The sequence below is a fragment of the Canis lupus genome, chromosome 15 (genome assembly GCF_011100685.1).
Source record: "Canis lupus familiaris isolate Mischka breed German Shepherd chromosome 15, alternate assembly UU_Cfam_GSD_1.0, whole genome shotgun sequence".
In the NCBI taxonomy this organism is placed as follows: Eukaryota; Metazoa; Chordata; class Mammalia; order Carnivora; family Canidae; genus Canis; species Canis lupus.
The window spans coordinates 8,497,528-8,506,201 of NC_049236.1; positions in this window are offsets into that span (position 1 = coordinate 8,497,528).

The window sequence follows — 8,674 nt, forward strand, 5'->3', positions numbered from 1 at the left end:
CTTTATAAAGGAGGCAGAGAGCTTGCTTGCCCATTTCCACTTTGTGAGGACACAGGTTGGCAGTAAGCAGCCTGGGGAAGGGCCCTCCCTCAGCCATGCTAGTGCCTTGATCTTGGACTTTCTGTCTCCAGAACTGTGAGAACTAGACTTGTGTTTATCAGCTACCCAGCTTATGGCATTTTGTTATGGCAGCCTAAACAGGTGCCAGGTTTTATAGGAACAAGTCTCTATAAAGTTACAGAATTGGTACCATTAAAGTCTACCAAGTATGCTAAGCTTTTCTGTAGAATGCTATTCCAGCAAACCGTCTCTGTACTTTGCAGGTGTCACTTTATTCTGTATAAACCTGATTGTGGAATAGAAGTTGACATGTTCATTTTACTCACATGTTCTGTGAAATACAGCTGGAAAGGTAAAGCTGTGACTCAAGAATACTTGAATTGAGCTCGGGAAGGTTCAGAGGTAAAAGAATGTTAGCACGGGGTATAAAGTATTTCAGATTTTTTTTGGTGAGGTGAAGAGACCACATTTAAGAAACCAAAGCTCTGCTTTTTGTTTGTTTGTTTGTTTTTTGTTTGTTTGTTTTTAAGCAGAGCTCTGATTTAATCTTAATTTGCAGATTTCTTTATTGAACAAAAGCTGAACCCCTGCTAGGTGCCAGGCACAGTTAGGCACTGGGAATAAGGTGAACAAGATAAGGTCCCTAGCTTTGAGAATTTTCATCTGGTGGCAAAAACAGACCAGCAGTAATAGAAATGATGAGTACGTCCAAGAAAGCATAGAAGGGCTTAAGGAGCTAGGATGTCCAAGTAAAGCCTGGAGAGAGTTTTAGGAGTCCTCGTGTGACTTCAAGTCACAGGCAGGCAGCCTTTTCAGCCTCGTAAGGCTAATGCTTGACCTGCACTGCAGTCCCATATTTTATAGCTAGAGCTAGGCTATCCAGGTGTGTTCCATGAACTGAAATAAGTTAAACTTGTACCTATCTGTATGAAAGAAATACAAAGAAAATAAACCAAGAATTGACACACTTTTGCCAGTTTGACAATTTTATGTCCATGGAATCTAATGAATTGGGGCTTGTGTTTTGTATGTCTGTTCCCTTGGCCTCATTTTTCTTCTAGTTTTTGGTTTTGGGGGTTTTTGGTTTTTTTGTTTTTTTTGAGAACACAAGAACACATAGTATGGATTCAATAAATGGTAGCGTATTATTATTACTATTATTGTTGGCTTGGAAAGACCTAGAACAATTTGGAGTCAGATATGTAAATCAAATGCTATTAGGACAAGAGAATGTTGTTGAGGGAAATGTTCTTGGAGGTTATTGCTCTTTTAAAGGGCAATTAGGCACAAGCATTTTCTTAAAAATTTTATTTATTCATGAGAGACACAGAGGCAGAGACACAGGCAGAGGGAGGGACAGGCTCCATGCAGGGAGCCCAATGTGGGACTAGATTCTGGGACCCCAGGGTCACGACCCCAGCCGAAGACAGATGCTCAACCACTGAGCCACCCAGGTGCCCCAGACAGACATAAAGTTTTTAGTACCTATTCTTAAGCCATCTAAAGTGGCATTCTGAGCGGCCTCTGCCCAATACAGCAAAACTAATGCCACTGCCTGAGGATGCAGAAGAAAAGCAGCACAATACAACATAAAAATCAGAGCAAACCGCAGGGGGATGAGAAGACTGCGATTGAATGGGGCTCCATATTTGATTACAATAGACCCTCAGTTGCCATAGAAACAAAACCACCTCTCTGAAAAAAACGTGGATGGGGCCAGGCAGGCATACAGCTTAAAAAAGGGGGGAAAAGAAAAAAAGGACTAAGTTAAAAAGATGCACCGAACGCCAAAGAATGCTCCTGGAATTGCTCCATCTGGACAGATAAATGAGGACAGCATGAAGATGACAAGCAGGGTACAAGGCAGGTGCTTGGTGCGGGCTGACAAACAGCCTTCAAACTGCAAGGGAAACATGGTATTTGAGTCTTGGGCTCTTCCTCTGTGACCAGGCCCCAGGTGCTGGTTTCTGCTGGGATATCGAATGGCAAGCCTCTTCCTGGGGACTGGGGTCAGGCACCCTCCAAACAGGATTCTGGATAACGTGGTGGGAGAGAGAGACAAAGTGGGAGAGGAGGCAGGGACAGAGAGACAAAGAGGGGAAGCACACGAAGAGACGCAGAGACAAACTCCGATCTTGTTGATGTGGGAAACAAAGGCAGAAGAGAAATTAAGTTTCCTTACTGCTCACAGCCCATTGACCCCTGGCCCATTGACCCCTGGATGGAGGCAGAGTGACATTCCTCCAGGGGCTCGGCTGCCTCCCTCGAGGCTGGTGCTTGGCTAAGGCCAAAGGCAATCTGAGCGCAACCTCCAGGATCCTGTAAGTTGGTTTTAAGATGTAATAGTCCCTTTGGAAACTTCTTGATCTCCACCCCCCAGATACAGATCGGCAATCACCCCAAGCATATGACCCACCGATACACGTCGGAAGGGTCTCATGACTCAGGTTTCACTAGACAGTAATAAATGACCCTTTCCCAACAACAGCTAACCCTCAAGGTCCTGGAAGCCTTGCTTCCAAAATTCCTCAGACTTACGCTCTCCCTAACCCCCTCCCAACTTGAAAGTTTACAGTGGACCACTCCTCATGACCCTGGCTCTTTCTGCCCCTGGGGCCTGCCCCCTACTTTTTTTTTTTTAAGATTTTATTTATTCATGAGACACAGAGAAAGGCAGAGACACAGGCAGAGGGAGAAGCAGGCTCCTTAGGGAACCCGATACTTGATCCCAGGACCCAGGGTCACACCCTGGGTTGAAGGCAGATGCTCAACCGCTGAGCCACCCAGGGGTCCCTAAATGATAAAATTTTAGAAATGGAAGAGCAATTAGTGGTAAAAAGAGATGGGCACTGGGAGTGGGGGTGGGGTGGAGGAAAGAGAACAGGAAGGAGGGGGGTGTGGTTCTAAATGGGTGACATGGGAGAGCCTTGCAATGTTGGAACTGGTCAGTATCTTGACTGCAGTGTTGGGTATATGAACCTACATGGCTTATAAAATTTTATAGAACTTAGTATGTGCTCACACACACATATACACACATGATGAGATAAGTAAAACTGGGAAAATTGATTTAAAGTCAATGGATTTTAGGGACGCCTGGGTGGCAGCGATGGCGCATCTTCCTTCAGCTCAGGTCGTGACCCTGGAGTCCTGAGATCGAGTCCTGCATCGGGCTCCCCGCAGGGAGCCTGCTTCTCCCTCTGCCTGTGTCTCTGCCTCTCTCTGTGTCTGTCATGAATAAATAAATAAAGCCTTAAAAAAATAAAATAAAATTTTGTTATTTCTTTTTTTTCCTTTTAAAGATTTTATCTATTTATTTGACAAGAGAGAGACAGAGTTTGAGTGGCGGGGTGGCGGGGAGCAGGGGTGGGGGACAGAGGGAGAAGTCTCCTCACTGAGCAGGGGCCTGAAAATGGGACTTGATCCCAGGACCCTGAGATCATGACCTGAGCAGACACTCAAACGACTGAACCACTCTGACACCCTGAAATTTTGTTATTTCAAAAATGTTATATGAATGGAATTATACAGCATATAACCTGTTGAGATTGACTTTTTTCATTCAGCAAGATTCCGCGGAGAGTCCTCCCAGTTGCCCTGTGTACCAGTAGTTGGCTCCTTTATCGGAGCCTATGCTGCGATGATTAGGTGTGTGCGCCACCGTGGCCGGTACCCGTCATTCAGTTAAACCCTAAGGTAAGTGTCCCTGTGAAGGCACTCTGAAGATGTGGTTAGCATCTACAGTCACCGGGGTTCATGTGAAAGAGGTCACCTTGGTGGGGGCCTCATCTGATTGGCTGAAGTCCTTTAGGGCAAACACTATGGTTTCCCAGAGAAGAAATTCTGCCTCAAGACTGCAGCAAAGTTTAAAGTTTTACACAATCTGTGTGGGCAGGTAGCAAATGTACCCAAACACCAAAGTCTCTCTACGAGGCATTCTCCACACAGCAGCCAGAATGTTCCTGCCAGAGCACCAGTCAAATCACCTCTTCTTCCTTGAAGCTTATCAATGGCATCCTATTACGTGCTGAATAATATCTGAACTTTCCATGGAGCATCCTTCATAAGCCTTTGAGGCTGTGTTACCCAGCAGACTTCTTGGCAGCCACTTCCTCCGTCACTCTGCCAAAGCCTCACGGGCCATCTTCTGCTTCTGCAACACACGGAACTCTCTCCTGCCTCAGAGCCTCCGGAGCGGGGACCGCCCCCTTGCATCCCCAACTCTCCTTCCCGGATTCCCCTCATCTTCCTGAAACCCCTGCCACCTGCCACCATGGCTGCTCTGTCTTCTCCTGAAGGCTTCAGCCCAATAGCCTCCCCTCGGTGAGGTCTACCAGTGCAAAGGGGTTCCTGCTCCGGGAGTCTCTCTCCTAGACGGCGATGATTGCAGGTTCTGACTCTACAGTCGCCGGGTGTTCTCTTGCTTAGGGTGTCTCCCTCCCACTGGTCTGTGAGCTCCATGGGGAAGAGCTACATTGATTTGTTCCGTTCCCATCCCTAGAGCCTCCCACAAGGCCTAGAATCTCAAGAGGAAACTTGCAGAAAGAACTCCACGTTTTACCAAATGCTGAAGAGCTTAATTTCTTTTGAAAGTTTAAGCCGCCCTCTAGTGGAGAATACAACCCAAAATTCAGGTCTGGCTTTATTCCTTGGTCTTTGTTTTTGTCAACGGGGCCCCAGACTTTCAAATCAGAGTTAGCAGAGACTAGCATCTCACCTCTCCCGGCAGCAGAGTGGACATCATGGGATCCCTGCGCACCCTGGGCCCACGGGGGGCTTCCTACAGCAGCAGGTAGAGGGACAAGCTTCCCCAGTGGGATTCCTCCCAGGCTCTGGGGGCCCTCCCCACCTTCTGCGCTGGGCAGAATCTGCCGGTCTACCTTGAGTTATGTCTGCTCCCAGAAACTCATTCATGTGGATGCGCAGTTACATTCTGTGGTGTGGGACAGTGGACCTACAGCGGGCCCCTGTCTCCCAGAGGGTCAAAGCTCTCAGCTACACCATGAATCACCCACCACCTTAGACGTGTTTCTGTCCTTGGGGAAACTAGTGGGCTGGTCTAGGGGCAGGGGCCCCCAATACAGGTAGCCTTCAGTGACGCTGACTCAGGAAATAGGCTAATGATGAATCTATGATTCCAGGAGGCCTCTGGGTAGCAACACGGTAGGAACGGTCCAAACCACTTGATTCCAACCCTGAGCCTTTGGCTTATAGCATCGTAATATTACATTTGTTAAAAAACAAAATTCAACTGAATAAACCTTAAAGATCTTATGGGCATTATTCAATGGTTCATGATTCAGGCAATATCCTTTTTTTTAATTTTTTATTTTTATTTATTTATGATAGTCACAGAGAGAGAGAGAGGCAGAGACATAGGCAGAGGGAGAAGCAGGCTCCATGCACCGGGAGCCCGACGTGGGATTCGATTCCGGGTCTCCAGGATCGCGCCCTGAGCCAAAGGCAGGCGCTAAACCGCTGCGCCACCCAGGGATCCCAATATCCTTTTTATTAAAGAAATTTTATGTATCTATTTTTATTTGAGAAAGAGAGAGCACAAGGGGAGGGGTAGAGGGAGAAGCAGACTCCCTGCTGAGCAGGGGGCCCATGTGGGGCTGGATCCCAGGACCCCGGGATCCTGACCTAAGCCAAAGGTAGACACTTTACCGACTGAGCCACTCAGGTGCCCCTTTATTTTATTTTTAGTATTTTTCATAATAGACTCTTAATTGCTTTTTTACTTGTATCTTCAGTAGACTGTGAATTCCACGCAGACAGAGGCCTTACCTGTCTTGTTTGCCCATTTCCCTTGAATCTAGAGCAGTGCCTGGCACATAGCCTATATTCTCTGTTTATTATTTGTCAAGTGAATTAGCAAATCCACTTTCCCGTGTGCTCACAGTGATTGGCACAGTCCACACTTGGCCCTCTTCACACACTTGGGGTACCTCCTGAGACAGATGAAGTCAGGACATGCCCTTGGGAAACCCCTAGGTTTAGGGAACCAGAGGGGAAGGAAGGGGCACAAGGGCAGGAAGGAAGACTAGGAGAATGAGCACCCAGAAGCCAAGGGAAGAAAGACTACAGAGGTGAGGTGCTGGGCACTCAGTGCTCCTGGGAAGTGGAGGGCGATGGAGCAAGCCACTGGCCTTCAAGAATGCAGGATCCCTGGGTGGCTTAGCGGTTTAGTGCCTGCCTTCGGCCCAGGACATGATCCTGGAGTCCCAGGATTGAGACCCACATCAGGCTCCCTGCATGGAACCTGCTTCTCCCCTGCCTGTGTCTCTGCCTCTGCCTCTCTCTCTGTCTCATGAATAAATAAAATCTTAAAAAAAAAAAAAAGAACGCAGGAGAGGAAGGCACTACAGAGAAAGAAGGCATGTAGGCTCTATCTTAGGCTTGCAACTGCGCTTTGGGAAGATTTTGGGGAGGGCAGTTAGTTTTGAGCCCTTGTGTAGACATAACATAAGGACCTGGTGTTGGGAAAGAGAGCAAAGATATAAAAAAAGAGTGGGAGGGATCCCTGGGTGGCGCAGCGGTTTAGCGCCTGCCTTTGGACCAGGGCGCGATCCTGGAGACCCGGGATTGAATCCCACGTCAGGCTCCCGGTGCATGGAGCCTGCTTCTCCCTCTGCCTGTGTCTCTGCCTCTCTCTCTCTGTGTGACTATCATAAATAAATAAAAATTAAAAAAAAAAAGAGTGGGAATAATGGGTGCCATCCCAACTTAGGGAAGGTGGAAGGTTGAGATGGGCCACAAGTGGAAAGTAAGAAGGAAAAAAATTCTTTCCTTAGGATAAGGGGGAGGGGGCAGGGAAAGCAAACTCCCAAGGAATGTGTACACCTTCTAGGTCTCCATTTAGGCGAAAGCTCTAAAAACTTTCCATATAGTTACATAAGTAATGAATAAACACTGATGCAGGTTTGGAAATGCATCCAATTTAATAAATAATTTATCCTTAATGGAGTTTGCAGCAGCACAGGTATTATGTCTCGGCTCTGTGGCCTCCTACTCCTTTCTAAAACTTTCCCAGAAGTACTGGTTCAGGTAATATCTTAACAGTTGATGAAATATTTGGTAATTGAACAAGAAGAAAGCTATATTGGCTCCAGGGCTGAGGGAGAAACGTGAGGAGAAATCCTGCTACTTGTGGCATTTGTGGGTGGGAGGGTTAAAAGGGCAATGATGAGAAAGCTAGCTTTGTCTTCAAGGCCTGATGCTTGTCTTGATTTTATTGTTTTGTGTGTTTTCACCTGGTGGAACTCAATATTTGCTCAGTGAACGAATAAATGTTAGGTCAGGCGCTGCACACAAAAGTCAAAGAAATCATATTTCTTGGAAAAGCAAGTGGAATTAAGTGCAGGTTTCCACAGTTGCCTCCCCGGGCTCTAATTCCTTTTAGTCATAAGGCATCTGAGGGACTCCAGCCCAAGGTCTACCCTCAGGGCAGAAAGTGGGTACATTTTCCCCGTGACAAGACTGCACAGCCTGTCACAACCAGGCTCTTGGCTTTCTGTGGGCTCAGCCCACATCCTGGTGCTGGTAATCTCTGCTGTCCCCTGCCCACCACAGCCCCGAGTCAGGGCCCGGCTGAAGCCTAACGGGGTGGCTTCTGGAGTAAGGCTGGTTTGTTTATTTATTTATTTTAAAGATTTTATTTATTTGTTCATGAGAGACACACAGAGAGAGGCAGAGACACAGGCAGAGGGAGAAGCATGGAGTTCTCCCCTGTTTTCCAGACTGTGTGTGGCCCATTTTTAATTTAAGACTCACAGGAAGCAGATAATTTGTGGGGTAGTATAGTGACAAAGAGAAAATCTTACTACAAGGAGGCATTGCTGAATGGGCCCATACATCAAAGGTGTGTTGTCTCAGGAAAACCTTACCAGCTATCGCCTGCACATGTGTGAATTGCACTTGTGTACATGCATGTGTGCACTCACCCAGCTGCTCCTGTGGAAACCATGTGGATGAGGGTGCAGTTCTTAGCCAAGCTAGAGGATAGGCAGAGCAAAAAAAAAAAAAAAAAAAAAAAATCTATCCAGTTTAATCATCATCATCAGTGCAGTGTACATTGAAATTTGGATTCTATATTTTTCATATGAAGACCTATAGGAGCATTGCTGTAAATTTTCCTCAGTGCTATTTTAACGATCACATAATATTCTATCTATACTCCCCGCAGGGAGCCTGACGTGGGACTCGATCCCAGGACCCCAGGATCATGCCCCGGGCCGAAGGCAGGTGCTGCCCAATAAGGCTGGTTTATAATCTTGGCTGTGCTGGGTTAAATTGGGTGAGTTGGTTTACTTCTTGGAGACTTTGTTTCCTCAAATGTGAAATGAGGATAATAGGATTTTTCTGAAGGTTGAGTAACATAGTGCTCAGTTAATTTTAAACTGGTATAGAGTTTTAGTTTTGCAAGATGAAGAGTTCTGGAGATGGATGGTGGTGATGGTTGCACAACATTATGAATTTAAAACCACTGAACTATACACTTAAAAATAGGATGGTAAATTTCATTATATTTGTATTTTACCACAATAAAAACTTTTTGAAAAAAATCATGCCGCTGTAAACGTTCTGTACGCACTGATGTACGCCTTCATGACTT